Raw genomic sequence first — 19,638 nt, 5'->3', positions numbered from 1 at the left:
TCTTCAAAAGAGCTTTTCTGAATGGGTTCATATGCGCAATTTTGAGACTAGTAGCAAAAGTTGTGTGTATTTTATTAAACATTGTGTAGTGCTGTCTAAGACCAGCAATCAAACGGTCCGGAGCATAGTTTGATTAGTATGGAGCACCACTTGAACGTTGGGAAACACTGATCGAACGATGGGACCTGGGACAAGAAAATATCATTTCTTGAGCTATAAAAGGTTGTTTTGGGGCTAAGATTCCATTATGTGTGCCCCCAAACTCACGACCCAACATCCTTAAGAGAGAAAAAAAAAAAAAAAAAAAAAAAAAAAAAAAAAAAAAGAGAGAGAGAGAGTGAAAGAGAGAAAGAGAGAAATAGAATGGAAGATGAAAGATTGGAGAGGATCGGATAAGAATAGAAGGGAGCGGGCTTGGAGCAAGAGGGCCTAGAACAAGCTTCAAGGTAAAATCCTAAAATTTTTATCCTTAAGTTGCTTGAAGTTTCAAATTATTTATAATACATGGATGTACTATTTCGTGGTGTGTGTGGGTATATAGCTAATGGGTTTGTGTGTTGAGTTAGAATTAGAGGCAGACGCATTAACCAAAGAAAAATGAAACTAAAAACTTACAAGCTAAAATGTATATAATAACTATACAATCTATACCAAAAACTTGAAAACAAAGACAACTATCAAGTAAAATATAACATCATTAATTTAAGGGTTTAGTACTCCTCTAGTTCCTGAGTTTTTGAAACTTTTTTTTTTAGTTCCTGAGTTTCAATTTGCATCACAGATGATACCTCAATTTTGAGAAATGACCGAACAAGTACCTCGGTTAACTTCTCCGTCCAAAAATTAACGGCCAGTCACATGTCAACCTCATAGGTTTACATTTGGCACTATATAAAAAAAATTAAAAATTAAAAATCTTTAAAAAATAATAATATTAAAAAAAATTTAAAAAAAAAAAAAAAAAAAAGGGGTGGCTGAGCCACCCCTCTTGGCAACCATGGGGGTGGCTGAGCCACCCCATGGGGGGTGGTTCGGCCACCCCTTAATAATAAAAAAAAAAAAAAAAAAAAAAAAAAAAAAAAAAATTCATGATCGGTTTTAGCCTTTGGGGATGGCTGGACCACCCCAGACCGGCCAAGGAGGTGGCTCAGGCACCCCTTTGTTTTTTTTTTTTGTTTTTTTTTTTCAAAAAAAAAAAATTAATATTATTATTATTATTTTTTAAAGATTTTTAATTTTTAATTTTTTTTATATAGTGCCACGTGTCAACCTTTGAGGTTGACACGTGGCGGACCCTTAGTTTTTGGACGGAGAAGTTAACCGAGATACTTATTTGGTCATTTTTCAAAATTGAAGTATCATCTGTGATACAAATTGAAACTTTGAGACTAAAAAATAAAGTTTCCAAATCTCAGGAACTAAAATGGTGTTTAACCCTTAATTTTAAAGAAAACTAAATCCACAACTTAATATGCTTCATGAAACGAAATGAGCAAAAAAGATAGAAGGAATGTACTCCCTAAATATCGGTGGGGACAATGATGATGAAGAGAGTTGTGTTCGAAGTGCGGTGTGATTGGTCAACGAAGTCCATGACGCTTCATCTTCTCGTGAACCTTGAACGTGATTCAAAGAGAGAGAGAGAGAGAGAGAGAGAGAGGGGAGAGAGGAGCTAGAGAGAGAGAGAGAGAGAGAGAGAGAGAGAGAGAAAGAGAAAGAATAGAGAGCAGCAGTAGGAGAGAGAAGAAATTTGGAGGGAGAGACCAAAAGAGGACGGGGGTTGTGGAAATAGAACGTTCGTGATGGTTGAAGTGTGATTATTAGGGTATTGACAAAACGATGTCATATTTGTAACTATCTATCAACACTAGAAAAACTTTTTAGGGAGTTAACATTGAAGTCCAATGTGCCTTTTATTGGTTACTAGTCAAGTTTATCTTCTTTTTTCCTTTTATTTTCTTATTTTTTCTTTATTTTTTTCTTTTTGCAGTGACTAAGCAAAATGGACACATGTACCTATTTAATTATTGGTGACATTTTAGATGAACGAATTTTGTCAGTTTTTTCTAAGGATATAGTTAAAACTCAATGACTATTTGTCAAAACCTCGACAAAAATACATTTATCCCCTCAAAAAAAATTGACATTATGATTTGAGCTTAAGATGCGTTGTTCAAATACTTGGATAAATTATAAATTATTTAAAAAACTTTTAAGTTAATAAAATATTTAATTGAATAAAACAAAACCGATGACCAAGTCAACAATGTCATAGATCATCCAAAGATGGGGCAGACGCATATCAATCAAAACCAATAGCAAGATAACGCAGATGGAGACAATTTAATCCATGAAATAGAACTCTCTTTTAAGGTAATGAAAAATAATCAGTTTAATTATTTAAATGATACAATTAACTAGTGAGCAGCGAGTAAGGAACATACTTAAATGACATAAGTCCTCATCAAATGCATATAAGCATAATAATAGTGCTTCACATTATCATTGATCAATATAATGACATGACAGTTGTGCTTCTCAAAAAATAATAGCTTAGATATGCTTTACTTTAGCTTATTTTATTTCATTTATAATATAAATATGCAAGACCAATGCGTAGTTATATTCTAAATCTTTTAATGCTACGTTTGTTTTGACGTAAAATGATTTCTAGAAAATGATTTCGGTATTTTATAGTATTTGGTAGGGGCAAAAATAATGATCAACGAAAACCATATTCGGTTTGACCGTAAAACTTTTTTTAATTTTTGAAAAACGATTTTCTAAAATTATATTCTTCATCCTTACACGCACGTTTGATATCTGACTGCCCGAATCCGACAATAGTTGGTCGTTCGAAACTAGGCGACACTGGAATCCAGCATCATCAAGTCACTGGGATTATGCCATCGTCGGAATCCGACCAACGGAATACTGCCGTGCCGGATGTCAGAATTAGGCCGCCGGAAAACCGCCGGCTGCCGGAATCCGGAGACATCCGGCAACCGCACCGAATGCCGGAGGACCAGATTCCAGTAGAAATTGGCCAGAATCCGGCCATTGACAGAAACCGGCCTGATTCGGCCAAAATGGCCTGAATCCGGCCTGATCTGACCTGATCCGGACACTAATCCAGCCGGATATGACCGGGTCCGGCTACTGATCTGGCCGGATCTGGCCAAAATGGCCGGAATCCGGCCACTGATCCGGCCGGGATCCGGCCGGATCTGACCGAATCCGGAGGAGTCCTGCCGGAATCCGGCAAATTTGGCCGGATCCGGCCAAACATGCTCCCGGGATTCCGATCGTCATCGTTGCCGGATTCGGGCGACAGCTGCATTTTCATTATTCAAATTTTTTCGTGTGAACCAAACGCCGAAAAATATTTTCGAGAAAATAATTTCTTCTGAAATTGATTTCGTCGAAAATATTTTACGACGGAAACCATTTTACGTCGAAACAAACGGAGCATAAATAAGCATTAGTTTTCAATTCTAACCAGTTAGAATTTAAAGCTCACTTGTTTGGCGAAGGCGGAAAAATTCTTTTGTTTTATTTTATTTTTTATTTTACTTTTTTTAAAAAAATCAGCTTTAAAATATTTTAACTTTATATCATATTAATAATTTTTTATTATTTAAAAAAAATTATTACAATACAAAATTTTTCTAAACAAATTCTTTTTATTTTATATTACATTTATCAATTCTTCCTGTTATCCCAAAAATAATGCAACTCACACTCCAAACAGGCCCAGATTAAATCAAAGCGTGAAGAGAGTCACGGACGCGGCTCGGAAGATGCGTCAGCCTGCGTGGTTCTCGGACGTTTGACAATTCTTTTTTTTTTGATGAATAAGTTTGACAATTCCGTTTCTTGACTGACTTCGTAGACTTTGGATGTCAATGACGGTCGGAAAGAGACTGAAGACCGAGTCCTTTGCGAATTTCACGTTAAGACCAGTTGTTAACAAAGGAAATGAAAAGTGGAGAAAGGAGAAGTTACAGAGGTATCATTATCTTGTTATGGATTTCATCACTCTGTTTCTTGTTGTCTCTGTATTCTTCACTGCTTCAGCTCAACAAATGGAGTCTAATGTGAGCCGGGGCTCTTCTCTAACACCCACCACAAACTCAACGTGGTTGTCACATTCTGGTCTCTATGCCTTTGGATTTTACAAGCAAGGCGATGACTACTCTGTTGGGATTTTTATTGCCGGAATTCCTGAGAAGACCGTTGTCTGGACTGCAACCCGTGATGGCCCACCTGTCTCCAGCAATGCTACCTTGCGTTTCGCAAGCGATGGCAGGCTTGTCCTTGAAGTGGCACAAGAGCAGGTAGCCGTCGTAGCTGATTCTTCTGGGTCTACTTCCGCTTCCATGCTTAACTCTGGCAATTTTGTCATCTACAATTCCGACCAAAAAATAATATGGCAGAGTTTTGAGTACCCGACTGATACGCTTTTACCCGGTCAACGTCTCCTTCCAGAACATGAGCTGGTTTCTAGTATTTCAGACACTCATCACTCAACGGGTATCTTCCGTCTGAGGATGCAAGATGATGGAAACCTTGTTCAGTACCCGGTGGGTCCTCCATATGCTTACTATGCGACTGGAACAAATGGCTTTGGATATAACGTGACGCTAAACTTGGATGCTGATGGCCATCTATACTTGCTAAACGGTACTAGGTTCAACATTAAGAATCTGACGAAAGGAGGATATCCTACAAAAGAAACTATTTATCTCACGAGAATTGATGCGAATGGGTTATTCCGGCTGTACTCGCATGATCTGAAACAGAGCGGAAACTGGTCAATTTTATGGTCATCTTCAGATGATGAGTGCGATCCTTGGGGTCTTTGCGGATTAAATGGTTTTTGTGTTACAAATTATCAAAAGGCTGACTGTGTATGTCTTCCGGGATTCGAAATGGTACAACAGGGGAACTGGACTGCAGGCTGCGAGAGGAATTTCACTGCAGAAAGTTGCAAAAAAAATGGAGATATTACATACAACATGCAAGAAGCGGCTAACACCATATGGGAAGATGTTTCATATTCTGTTCTGACAGTAGAATCCCAAGATTCTTGCTCACAAGCCTGTTTAGAGGACTGTAACTGTGAAGCTGCACTATTCAAAAACAGGGCGTGCCGAAAACAAAGGCTTCCATTGAGATATGGAAGAAAGCAACCCGGGGATTCAAACATAGCTTTCATCAAGGTAAGTACGTCTACACCCACTACTCCAAATGGAAATATGCCAAAAGAAAACAAGAAAGAGCTTCGAGTGGACATCCTAATTATTAGTGCTTCATTTGTTGCTTTGGATGCATGTTCTTGGTAATTTCCGGAATTGTGTTTTACAAAAATCATTTTCGGTATACAAAACTCTCTTGTGATGGAAATGTTGAACTCGGTGACAATTTTGCTCCACGATCGTTCACTTATTCAGAACTTGAGCAAGTGAGTGGCGGTTTCAGGGAAGAGGTTGGTAGGGGATCATTTGGGGCAGTTTATAAAGGGGCAATATCGAATGGCGAGAAGATTGTAGCTATCAAAAGACTAGAGAAAGTGTTGGCTGAAGGGGAAAGAGAGTTTCAGACTGAGATGAAAGTTATTGGGAGAACGCATCACAGAAACCTTGTTCGTCTGCTCGGGTATTGCCATGATGGAACTAACAGGCTTTTGGTTTATGAGTACATGAGCAACGGGTCGCTTGCAGATGTACTCTTCACACCAGAAAAACAACCTTGCTGGGATGATAGAATGGGAATTGCTCGCAATGTAGCAAGAGGAATTCTTTATCTCCATGAAGAGTGTGAGCAACAGATCATTCATTGTGACATAAAACCTCAGAACATTCTCATGAATGAGTATGGATGTGCAAAAATCTCTGACTTTGGATTGGCAAAGCTGCTGAAGCAAGACCAAACCAAAACGTTTACCGGCATCAGAGGGACAAAGGGTTATGTTGCACCAGAGTGGCATCGGAAATTGCCCATCACAGTGAAAGCAGATGTTTACAGCTACGGTATTGTACTCTTGGAGATCATATGTTGTCGAAAGTGTGTGGACTGGAATCTAACTGAGGAAGAAGCTGTTCTTGAAGAATGGGCCTACCACTGTTTTGAAGCTAGAGACCTTGCTAAATTACTTGGGGATGAAGAAGAGGTTGACAAAAAACAAGTGGAGAGAATGGTTAAACTGGGACTTTGGTGCGTTCAGTATGAACCAGCACTCCGACCCTCGATGAATAAGGTTCTGCTTATGTTGGAAGGGACTGTTGCTATTCCAATTCCTCCAAGCCCTAACTCTTTCCTAAGTGCGATATAGGCTCTCAAGTGATTGAGCCTCATACTTTGTGTAACAAAGTTGTTAAGTTCTTGTATGCTTTTCCTTTTCTTTTTTCCCTTTTTTTTTTTTTTTCTTTTTTTTTGAATATGTAAGCTTTACATTCATACGATGAATACACACGTCTCCTCAATGCTCTATTTTTTTGGTTGTATGTTCTCTGAAAACAAAGTTGGATAAGTGGTTTTGGCTACATACCAAAACTGTATGCTCAGCTTATCATTTATAAAAATTTACAATTACAACGTGAGTTACAACATAAACGTAAAACTATATAATCAGTGATAGGAAAGTAATTGCTATACAATTCAAAATGTCTAAACTAAAACAGAACAAAGATAATAAAGATGTCATCGTAGTCCATTATCCAATATATGTTAGAGAATTTGAATGAATGTTATCTTGGGCCGGTGCTGATAACTATGGAGAGCTAGCAAATAAACTTGAGGAAAAGTTCAACTTCTGTGACAGACTTGGTGGTAGACTTGGAGAAGAATTCAACCTTTGTGAATTGCTGACAGAAACTTCATCTTCTTCAACTTATATTTGATTACTTGACAGTGTGGCACTCGGCTTGTCTGCATCTTCTGCAATAACTGAAGCTCTTTCGTCTGCAACTGAATCCTCTACATTCGATACTATAATAGCCCCCCCTCAAGGTGATGGGGGAAGAACTACAATCAACTTTGACTTTTAAAACAGAAATCTAGCAGCAGATAAACCTTTGGTAAATACATCTGCCACCTTATCTTTAGATGAGATGAATTTGACTATTATATCTCGATTAAGAACCTTTTCGCAAACAAAGTGGTAGTCAACCTCTATGTACTTGGTTCCAGCATGAAAGACAGGGTTAAAAGCCAAAGCTAGAGCGCTAATATTTTCACACCAAAGGAAATGAGAAACAGGAAGAGGAATAACAAATTTCTTTAAACATCTTAAGCTAAAAAATCTCCACAGTAATAACAATTAAAGACCTATACTCAGCCTCAGTACTAGATCTTGAGACAACAATATGTTTCTTTGCACTCCTGGATACCAGGCAATCACCCAAAAAAATTAGCAAATCAAGTGGTCCATCTGCAATCATTAGAGCATCCTGCCGAATCTGAATCACAGAGGCATTAGGTTGAAGATTGCCTTAAGTGTAGTAGAGCCCATGATCGATGGAACCTTTAAGGCACCCCAACATTCTCTTCGCAGCTGCCCATTGTATAGATGAAGGAGAATGCATGTACTAACAAAGTTGATTGAGTCTAAAATTAGTTTTGTCACAACACTGAGAATGAAATTTCTAGCCGAGTAAGGTTACAGTATTGGAGGGCTCCCATGACGTGTCTGTAGGCAATAGGATCCAGCAACAACTCGCCAAAAAGTTTAGATAACTTGGACCCAGATGGGCATGGAGACTTGGTAGGTTTTGCACCATCCATGTCTCTTCTGCCAATCAAATTAGATTTATATTTCATTTGACACAGATGGAGACCATTGTTGCTGCGAGTTACTTGAATTCCAAGGAAAAATTTTAACGGACCCAAGTCCTTCACAGGGAATTCATGTCGCAGCTGTATGACAAGTGAACTAGATAACAGATGAATTAGTACCCGTGATGATTATATCATGCACATAAACAAGCTTGTAAATGTAAATCTTGCCACAAGTGTAGATAAATAGAGATGTGTCCATTAAGGAGGCTGTAAACCCAATATCAAGTAGAAAATTGGACAGCCTAGTGAACCAAGCTCTTGGAACTTGTTTTAAGCCATAAGTGGCTTTGTGCAATTTTCACACAAAATCTGGTTTTTCCTTATCAACGAATCCTCGAGGCTACTACATATAGACCTTTTCCATCAAATTGCCGTGTAAGATGGCATTTGACACATCCAGCTATCGAATTTCCCAATCAAGATGTACTGCCATAGCTAGAATAATTTGGATGGTTGAAGTTTTGAACACAAAACTAAAGGTCTCAGTGTAATCCACTCCGCATCGTTGAACAAATCCTTTAGCAAACAATCTAGCTTTAAAAATCTCTCCATAGATCCATTTGCTTTCTTTTTCACCTTCTAAACCCATTTATTTCGAATGATGTTGTGTTGGAGTGGTCTATGACACAAAGTCCAAGTATCATTTGACATGAAAGCATCAAATTCGAGTCCCACAGCTTATCTTCATCTTAGGTCAATGGCAGCCTTACCATAGGATGACGGTTCAGCTTTAGAAAGGGTAGTATGAAGTATGATCAGATGGTGTTTTGTAACACCCCTTCAAAATCATAGATTAAAATGTAAAATCGGGTGTAATGTTGATAAATTCGATAGAGATAAGGGTAACTAAAGAGAAATGATTAGGATAATGATTGTGGATGCATTTATTGATTTTTTAATATAAGACGATACTCACCAAGCTTTGAATGGTTGCCACAACATCCGTCTTCAAAAGAGCTTTCCTGAATGGGTTCAAATGCGCAATTTTTAGACCTGCAGCAAAAGTTATGTGTATTTTACAAAATACTGCGCAGTGCTGTCTAAGACCAGCAATCGAACGGCCCGGAGCATCGTTCGATTAATATGGAGAACAGCTTGGACGTTGGGAAACACCAATCGATCGGTGGGACCTGGGACACGAAAATATCACTTCTTGAGCTATAAAAGGTTGTTTTGGGGCTAAGATTCCATTATGTGAGCCCCAAACTTACGACCCAACATCTCTAAGAGAGAAAAAAAAAAATAGAGAGAGAGAGAGAGAGAGAGAGAGAGAGAAATAGAATGGAAGTTGATAGATTGGAGAGGATCGGATAAGAATAGAAGGGAGTGGGCTTGGAGCAAGAGGGCCTAGAACAAGCTTCAAGGTAAAATCCTAACACTTTTCTCCCTAAGTTTCTTGAAGTTTCAAATTATTTATAGTACATGGATGTACTATTTTGAGATTTATGTGGTGTGTGTGGGTATATAGCTCATGGGTTTGTGTGTTGGGTTAGAATTAGAGGCAGATGCATTAACCAAATAAAAATGAAACTAAAAACTTACAAGCTAAAATGTATTCAATAATTATACCAAAAACTTGAAAACAAAGACAACTATTAAGTAAAATATAGCATCATTAACTTAAAGAAAACTAAATCCACAACTTAATATGTTTCATGAAACGAAATGAGCAAAAAAGATGGAAGGAACGTACTCCCTGGATGTCAGTGGGGACAATGATGATGAGGAGAGTTGTATTTGAGGTGCGGTTGATTGGTCAACGAAGTCCGTGACGCTTGATCTTCTCGTGAACCTTGAACATGATTTAAAGAGAGAGAGAGAGAGAGAGAGAGAGAAAGAAGAGAGAGCAGTAGGAGAGAGAAGAAATTTGGGGGGAGAGACCAAAAGAGGATAGGGGTTGCAGAAATAGAACGTTTCATGATGGTTGAAGTGTGTTTATCTATCAGCATGAGTAATGATAGGCAGCCGACAACCCGACACGAACACGACACGAAATTAGCGGGTTTGGGTCATAAACGGGTTGACCCGTTTATGACCCGTTTATATTGGTCTGGCGGGTCGGGTCGCGGGTCACCCGCCAGACACGATTGGGTTTTTTTTTTTTTAAAAAAAAAAAATTTAAGAAAAAAAAAAAGAAGAAGGGAGAATGGTGCGGAAACAGAATGGCTGAGTGGGAGAAAATTGGAAATTGCCTTGGGGGGGAAAAGTCGGAAAACCGGGGGGGAATTATCTGAAATTCTGAATTCTGAAAACTGAAAAGTGAAACTGAAGTGAAAACTGAAATTTGAAAACAATAAAGTGAAAGAATCAAAATTCAAAACAGTGAAAATTGAAAAATAAACAAAATCGGGAAAAACTAAAGTGAGAAAATTCAGAAAATTTGAGAAGAAAAGTAAAAAACGGTGAAAAGTGAAAACCCTAGCATTTTGCCATTTTCTTCTTAGATTTTTCCTTCAGCTCGCCGCGCCGCCGCCCTCTATTCTCCTTCTGCGTCGCCGAGTCGCTGCGCCGCCGTCCTTCTCATCTTCTTCAGCTCTGCGCCGCCGCCCTTCTCTTCTCCTTCAGCAGTTCAGTCTCGCCACACTCGACGCTCTTTCTCTCAAGTCTCTGCAGTGAGTGACTCTGCTCTCCCCTTCTCTCTGCCACTCTCTCCGACCGATGTCGCATCCAGTTCCGCCGGGTCTGCCAGTAAGTTAGTTGATTTCCATTTTTAATTTCTTATAGCCATGATTATTGTGGTATAAAATCATAGTCCGATAATCTATGAATTGTGATGCTTGCCTACTTGTGACGACCCGTTTTTTTTTTTTTATACAAACATAAAACGAGTCATCGCAGTGGCACGACTACGTGTCGCTCAGCCAACATATGGCACATGCCCCATAACATGTACCTGATAATCAGAGTATAACATACATCTATCTATGCAACGGAAAACATAAATCTGAATAGTGGAAATTACAACTTATACATCTATCACAAGTTAATTATAACAAAGAGCCATTTAACATCCATCTGTTTGAATCTTATTAACACTATAACAATAATGGCTTAACAAAGAATAAGTGACACAAACGTCACAAGCCATACCAAACCTATAAAATAGTGGACAACCCGTGGTCCGACAATTACAACTGTCGCGGCGAGCTTCAGTCATAATATCCCAAGCACACTGCTACCGACCCATCGACTATATCGAAGTACCTGCAGCCAAAGAAACATCATCTACACGGTTGTGGTGGTATCCACATCCGCATAGGTGAAAGAATGAGTTCACCGCCTTAGTATACCTCATACTAAGACCTCAGTGGTATAAGACTAACTGAGTTTTCACAAAGAACCAACCTTTATATTATTTTAGTCGTGCGAGCACTATATTAGCCACAATTTACCAACAGCTAATGTAGCAAACACCGACTATTCAGAAATCATTTAAAACATACTATATAGCTGTGAAAACATGTAGAAGTTCCAGACATCCCTCCTTGGAAGTTTCTACATATAGACCCCTCTATAATAATACTTTTCACCGGTCGCTTGGACATATGTGCACACGATCACTCCATCACAGATATCACGTATACACATAAGTCTTAAGCAAAGAACATGGCATCTTACTCTTCCGTACTAGGATAACATCCTTCAACAAAACACTCGCAACACCATCTCTAATCGTATTCCAGCTTCGTGCCTTGACGTCAGTAGATCATGAGAGCACTAGAGTTAAACTCAATCATGCTAACACGTCTTTCCTGATGAACAAGAACAGTCAACCTTCCTACTCATAGACATGCTATTACTCGCACCTAGGTAGTCATGTATCCATGAACTTTCAAGTTCAATGTATGCTATTAACACATGTGACCATCCGATAAAAATATACATAAGATCTTTTTCATGAAGACTCTTATGCATACTAATACGTCTAGCAAAACTACTCATAACATAAAAACATCTCTCACAAAACAATGCTATATATGCTATGCATGAACTGGGGCTAATAATGCTGCTGATACTGATATGCTGCTGATACTGATATGCTGCTGATACTGTTATGCTGCTGATACTGTTATGCTGCTGATACTGATATGCTGCTGATACTGTTATGCTGCTGATATACTGATACTGCTGGTATGTATGCTCTATACTACATGCTCAATGTTCTGTGCTTGACCAGTATATATTTCACTACTGTGTCACGCTGAAATCATGCAGTTGTTAAATCACGTCCTTTTAAAATTAAACAAATCCAGCATTTTACCCAACACTTTGAAATCATTCAAAACTTAGTTTCTTTATCAAATCTACGCAGTTTCAACATGACATGTTCTCAAACAATTTGCATAATTTAAATCTCAACCGCAAAACTTAAAACTTTAAATCTAGTCAATACTTTTCACTCTTGCATTATCTCTTAAACATCATTGATATAGTTTAAACATAATCGAAACTAATAAATCATCTCAAAGTATATACATTTCATCATATGGTTGGTTCAGCTTCATAAACAATATATATATTTTTATCAATCCAATACATATAAAAATATATATTTTCTCAGTGAGTGGAATACCCACCTTGGCTGCATTGGACTCCAACTCGAACACTCCTTGGACTCTAGTCACTTGGACTCTACATTGGAGAACCAACTAAAGTCTCCAATCCGAACATGATCCTGCAAACATTGGTAGCATTAGACTATGCTATTGAACTCTATATTCTATGACACAAAAGCTACTCGCGTGCTCACACCACACGTCACATCACTCGCTTCGAAAGCTATCTAGATATCTTAAGCTATTATTAGATTAGTCATTGGTTATAGGTTTGCGCCTTATCTTATTTATCCACTAGAAGATGCATCTATTATTTCATTAGCTTATTTGTTATTGTTGCGTCACATTATTATTCCTAAACCTTTTTATAGCTTGTTGCTATTTACTAAGTTCACAATATTTATACTTAAGCCATATACATGTATTTGTATACATATATACATACACATATACAACGCTTAAGCCTAACCGATAATACACTAAAACACTTGGTGTACATGGATAGGTGAATTGGGTACTAAGTTGTCTTGTTATCATTATTAACTATTAAGTCTAATAGTTAGTTTATCCATTTAAGTTAACTAAGTATATTCGATCCCTTTATATATACTTATTGACGAAAGATTATATTAGACATCACAACTCTATGTTCTTTAACATCGACCACTACATTAACACTTTACTAGTTTCTAACCTTCCAAGAAATTTAGATTATAAGACTTAGACACACTAGTAATCACTTATCTTATTTCTCATTCCCACTTAGTACCAAGATGGGGACTTAATCAATAATTAGCAATTCATCCTCCTTTAAACATCCAAATGGTTTATAATAAAGAATCCAACATTAATCAATTCCACTTTATCCAACCTATACCCAAAATCCTCATAGACGGTCTCTTAATCCATCCAAGCTTTAAAACTTACTTACAACACTAAAATAACTCATAGTAGAGAACTTACTAAATTCCAATAAATCATTTGCACTCTCTTTTGTATAGTACCATTAACCCATTCCCTATTTCCACCTCATTCGCCATTTACACCAAAAGGATCTAACATATTAACTTCAACATCATAGTTCACTCCAAATCAACACCAAATTTGGATTCAACAACATACACACATCAAAGCCATAAATCCAACTCTAAGGGCACCAATTCACAATCACTTTAAATCAGCCCTATTCACCACCAAGTTCCATCAACAAAGCTCAAGAAATATCATCAAATCAACCAACACATCAACCAACAATAATCATACCTATTCAGCCATCAACATAACATTCAATAAAAATCACTAACAATCCTATACAATATCAAACGGCCAATCGCATAATCATAGCCATCCATAACTAAAATCACAAACTAAATTTAATAAACCCCCAAAACAGGACACTTTTGAGCCCTACACCTCACGGGTTCCACCCAAAATTATCAAGAATCGCATACCTATATTCAGCCCATACTTCTCCAAAACATTCCATCACCTAGCCTAACAATCAAAATACTGCAAACCAGGGGGCACATCCAAAAACCATTTAACCGGCTAAAACACCTCACCACCGGAACAGAACCCCCAAAACAGAAAACATCAACTACCTAATCACGGCTCAGCCGATCCAACAACCAACAGGGTTTATAATAATCCAATTTACAAATTAAATTAAATCATAGAATTTTTATACCTTAGGGATTTTCCTCAACAAATCCACCAGAAATCGCTACTAGACCGCCGGAAAACTCGCCGGAAACCTAGCCTTTAAGCCGTTGGGTCACACGGGTACGGGTCACGGGTTGCTCGAATCAACGGGTCTTTGGGTTTCTATGGTTCACCGATTGTAAGGCTCACCGGAAATTGCTCATCCATCGCCGGATTTCGCGTCTCAGGCCATCGGAGTTCGTTAATGGAGGATCGGGTCTTCCTCTCGGGTTCAGCAGGTCGTGGGTCTTCTCTCCCGGTTCTGGCGGGTTACGGGTCACGGGCTCGCCGGAATCTCCACTGGAACCGCCGGTTTTCGCTTCTAGCCACCGTCCACAGAGGATCGGGTCCCCCTGGGTTCCGAGTCTCCCCTCACGAACCACCGGATCCTCCCTTCTCAATCTCGTTCTCTCATCTCATCTCACTGTCTCTCAACTCTCTTTCCCTCTCAATCTCCTTGAATCTCTCCCTCTTACTCGGTCTCTCTCTCACTCTCAATCTCTCTGTCAGTCGATCTCTCAGTTTGGTTGAGAAGAAAGAAAAAAGCCGAAAGAAAGAAGAAAGAAGGGAAAAGAAGAAAAGAAAAGAGGAAGGGGGGCTGTGCGTGAACTTAAGGAATGGGAAGTGGGATGGGCTGCACGTGAGGTTGGGGGAGAAAGGTTGACCGGATTGGGCTTTTATCCATTCTTTTCTTTTCTTTTTAAAACCTCCATATTCTCTAAATTATAACATTGCCCCAACCCATTTAGTTCTCTCTTTTCTTAATTGTTATTAGACCCCATATATTTAATAAACATAACTTATAAATCACTAAATTTCATATTTAATTTCTTGGTCATCACACTGCTTGTTCAAAATATGTTCATAATTTTTTTGTGAAGATATTTTTTATTTCATTATCTGAAATGGGTTTTGTTTGTGATTGAAAATATTTATTCTTGAGGAGTTTTCTGTGATGATAACAATTGGAGCATATATGGTCTAGCTTTATTAATGGGAGAATTCCCTTCAAGTATGAGTAATTGGGAGCATGAGAAAGTGTAAAAATCATTGCCAATAGAGCAACCTTAGCTTCACCAGCATTGACATCCAAATTAAAGGAGGAAGCTCAATGGAAACTGCTAAAATAATGTGACCATTTGAGTCAGTACTGATGACTGCTTCTACTACGGCAAAGATTGTCATCGATCGTTATCCAGCAACACTCCCACAACCCAAGCGGTTTTCTTCTTTCTATTTGGAAATAATTGTCACTATTGAAGTTAATCTGCTTACACCCCAGCTTGAACAAAAATGGCCAACACCATTATCATCATCATCATGATCGAAACAAATCCTTTCATAACCTTTCTAGCCATAACACCCCTCCCTTCTTTAAATTATTTTTGTTGTTTGGATGTATTGTATTAAACCACAATTTATAGCATTTAAACAACAATATACGTACGTGGCCATATATATAGGGAAGTTTTACTCTTAGTTATTATTATTATTATTATTTTGGGTGTTTTTGGGTTTGGTTAAAGTTGATTAAGAGGTAACTCTACCGATTAGCAATGACTGTGAAAAGATAAAAGTCTAATTTTCTTATTTTCTATTTTTAACTTTTCAGTAATGGAAATATATAGGAAGTGCTGACATGCATATATTTGTCCCTTCAATGAGAGTTATATACATAATAGAACACACCAAACAACGTGAGTAAAAACATTAAAGGACATTATAGAATGTCAAAGTTAGATATAAAATAATATTTAAGAATTTTGAATCAATACCAAATCATTTTTTTTTATTATCATATCAAAATTAAGAGCTAATTAATTTTGTTTTTTGGGCAGAAATATGCATGGTAGCTGATGTTAAGGTAAAATAAATAAGGGTTGAAGCAATGAGTCTTGATTAGGGTTATATATAATATAATTAAGTTTCTACAATAATACTCACCCATTATGAATCAGTTAGCATTGCATATGAATACCCTTTGGAGTTTGGACAAGGAAATCAAGAATTGCAGTTGATCGCCATATATAGTGATTTATGTGCATAGAAAAAAGCTGTTTATTTGGAAATGATTGTGTACGGAAAAATCTCTACCTAACCTATTTGGAAATGATTGTCACTGTTGAAGTGAGTGCCTACATTTGAATATCTTCTTTCTATTGCTATACTGAGTTTGGGATTCTTGTTTCCATTGTCTTGTAAATTGTAATTAAGTACATCTTGTTTTCCACTTTTCCCCCCTTTATTTTAATTGCCTATATGTTAAGCTCAATTTGGTTAAAAGGGTTCTTTTTTTTTTTTTTTTTTTTTTTTCTTCTTCATTCTAATTTACTAACGATATTTCATATGTGTGTAGGTGATTAACGAAAATTCGATTATATTCGATGACGATGTGGTCGAAATAGAGACAAGGGAGGATCCTTCTATTCATACAAATTCGATAACGACAAAAAAGGTCCCGAAGAAGCGTAGGAAGACCTCAACTGTTTGGACCCATTTTGATGAAGTTCCTTCTACAGATCCAAATGACACAAGAATATGGGCAAAATGCAAGTTCTGTGACCATAAGTATATAGCTAACAGTTCACATGGAACTGGAAATCTACAGAAGCATATGAAAGTTTATGGAGGGAAAACTGATCATGATATTCAGCAGATGCTCCTATCTAGAGATCAAGGAACTCTGTCTGTAAGTGGCTCAAAATTTTGTCCTAAAAAATATAGAGAATTGTTGGTTGGTACAATTATAAAGCATGACTTGCCTTTCTCATATGTTGAATATGATGGTGTAAGAGAAGTGCATAGATATTTGCGTAGTGATGTACCATTAATTTGTAGAAATACTGCCAAGGCTAATTTGATTAAGATGCATATATTGGAGAAACAAAAGGTTAAGTCTTTGTTAAATGTTTGTCAAGGGAGGATTAGTTTGACATCAGATTTGTGGACTTCTTTGACAACCGATGGGTATATTTGTCTCACTGCACATTTTATTGACAAGAGTTGGGCATTGTCTAAAAGGGTGTTAAACTTTTCATTTATGCCCCCACCACATAATGGTGTATCTTTGGCTGAAAAGATATGTAGTTTGCTAGAAGAGTGGGGGATTGATAAAAAGGTTTTCTCTATAACATTAGATAATGCCTCTGCAAATGATTTGTGTGTTGTGAATCTCAAACCCAAATTAAACATGAAGAAAGCCCTTCCTTGTGATGGTGAGTTGTTTCATATGCGTTGTTGTGCCCATATTCTTAACTTGATTGTGCAAGATGGATTGAAAGAGATTACTGGTGCTATCCAAAAGATTCGAGATAGTGTTAAGTATTTTAGAGGATCACAAATGAGAAAACAAAGTTTTCTTCAAGCTGTCAATCAAATGTCATTGGATAGTAACAAGGGATTAAAACAAGATGTGCCAGCTAGATGGAATTCGACATATCTTATGCTTGAGAGTGCAATTCATTATAGGCGTGCTTTTGCTTATTTGGAGATGATTGACAAAAATTATATGTTTTGTCCTAATGCACTTGAGTGGGAAAAAGTGATTGATATATGTAGTTTCTTGGGATGCTTTTATCGTGCTACATGTGCTTTTTCTGGTACCAAATATCCCACAGCCAATCTATATTTTTCCGTGGTAGCATTGATTTATGTGAATTTGAAGCAAGAGCTTGTGAGTGAAGATGGATATAAGAGATTAATGGCAGGTCAAATGATCTCTAAATTTGAGAAATATTGGTCAGAATTCAGTTTAGTGTTGGCCATTGCAGTTGTTTTAGATCCTCGTTACAAGCTGCGCCTTGTAAAGTACTACTATACTAAGATTTATGGAGCTGAATCTCAAGAATATGAAAATGTGACCAAAACGTTAACCAAACTTTTTATGGAGTATAGTGCGGCTAGTGCTCCTGCAACTTCAAGCTCCACAGTTGTTCAACCTCAAGAAGGCTCAGATTGGGAAAAGGTAAATAATATCACAAGTTTCTTACTTTCTTAGCTTGTTAGTAAGTAGTAACTTAGTATATATACTCATAAGTCATAATCACTTATTAATTTTATGTTTATATTATTTCTTTTTATGTAGGATTTTCTAGCATTTGATGGAGTCGATCCTGATGCACAAAAGACTCAATTGGAACTTTATTTGGATGAACCCAAGCATATGGAGAAGAATACGCCATTTGACATCCTTTCATTTTGGAAAGGAAATGAATTTCGTTATCCTGAAGTAGCTGCCATGGCTCGTGATGTGTTGAGTATTCCTATTTCTACTGTTGCTTCAGAATCCACTTTTAGTATTGGTGGACGTGTGATTGATCAGTATAGGAGTTCACTCAAGCCTGATATTGTTGAGGCATTGGTTTGCACTAGAGATTGGTTATATGCAGAGCAAGGTAATGTTAGTTATTTGCATATTTAATTTCTTCATTTACTTGTATTTTTTTTTTATCTTACTTTAATGACATTAATTTATTTTATCTTTTGATATAGAACAAACTTCAATGAGTGTGGATAACGAAGAAGAGGATGTGTTGACATTGGATAGTAGCAGTTCTTGTGAGATCCCATGTTCTTTCTTTTGTTATTATGTTATTGTTTGTGTTTTAGCGTTTGAGGTAGAATGGCCAAACTTTTTCACATCCCAATGTAATTATTTTGTTTTTTTTCCTTTAGGTATTGGAGTTGAATGACAAAGATGGACATGACAAACTAACTTGCGTTGGACCCAATCTGATGGACAATGAGCATATTCATTCAAGGGATCAATACTTAAGAGTGGACAATTATGATGTGGTTTTTTGTATTTGAGAATTTTTTGCCATAGAAATGGCTCTATGTTATTACTTATTACTTATTAGAACTCTTTCTAACCTCCAAATTTCGAACTATCGGAGAAGTTAATTGTGGTTATGTGTATGGAATTTCTAACCTCCAATTGGCTTTGTTATGTGTATGGAATTACTTGCTTTTGGAATTTTAGTTTTATCGTTATTTGATTTTGCAGCTTGTACAAAGGGCTTGTTTGTTTATATGAAACTTAGTTTTTGGATTTTCTGAATCATTCCTCTTAGTTTTTCTTGAACCCTTGATGCCTTTTCGTTATATGCAAACGAATATGCAATTATTAGCTGACTGTTACTTGCACAACAATCAATCTTATGCTGCGTACCATATTTTGAAGGGTATGTGTCATAGTATTAATTTTTTTGCCATATTTGAACCAATTTGTTGTTAGTGTTCTTTTTCGTTTCTTTATTGTGGTTGATTTTTTTGAAAAAATTTATCATCCATTAATCTCTCTCTTCTTTTTTCGTTCATTGTTCTATGAAGGAATGCAAATGGCTCAGTCCCGCTACTTGTTTGCACTATCATGCTTTCAGCTGGATCTTCTTAAAGAATCCGAAGCTGCATTATGTCCTGCTAATGAGCCAGGTGCAGAGGTATGTATTGGAGAGTAACTTGTGTACGAGCAAAATATTCTTAACCATTAAATGTAAGAGGGCACAATTAAAATTTAAAACACCTCTTATATCATTTCAGA

General features: G+C 37.2%; 1 long non-coding RNA gene and 1 pseudogene across 1 annotated transcript; one reads left to right on the top strand and one right to left on the bottom strand.

Moving 5' to 3' along the window:
• Nucleotides 1-3,919: 3,919 nt before the first annotated feature.
• Nucleotides 3,920-6,480, top strand: LOC133857585 (G-type lectin S-receptor-like serine/threonine-protein kinase LECRK3; annotated as a pseudogene).
• Nucleotides 6,481-10,762: 4,282 nt separating this feature from the next.
• LOC133856602 (uncharacterized) lies at nt 10,763-14,735 on the bottom strand. The gene is made up of 3 exons (XR_009898228.1): nt 14,083-14,735; nt 12,417-12,514; nt 10,763-11,064 (listed from the first exon to the last, which is right to left on the bottom strand). It is a non-coding gene; the product is annotated as an uncharacterized LOC133856602 (long non-coding RNA).
• Nucleotides 14,736-19,638: the final 4,903 nt, after the last annotated feature.

The sequence above is a fragment of the Alnus glutinosa genome, chromosome 14 (assembly GCF_958979055.1).
Source record: "Alnus glutinosa chromosome 14, dhAlnGlut1.1, whole genome shotgun sequence".
In the NCBI taxonomy this organism is placed as follows: domain Eukaryota; kingdom Viridiplantae; phylum Streptophyta; class Magnoliopsida; order Fagales; family Betulaceae; genus Alnus; species Alnus glutinosa.
Note: the sequence above shows the minus strand (reverse complement) of the source record. Positions and strands in the feature narration are given on the sequence as shown.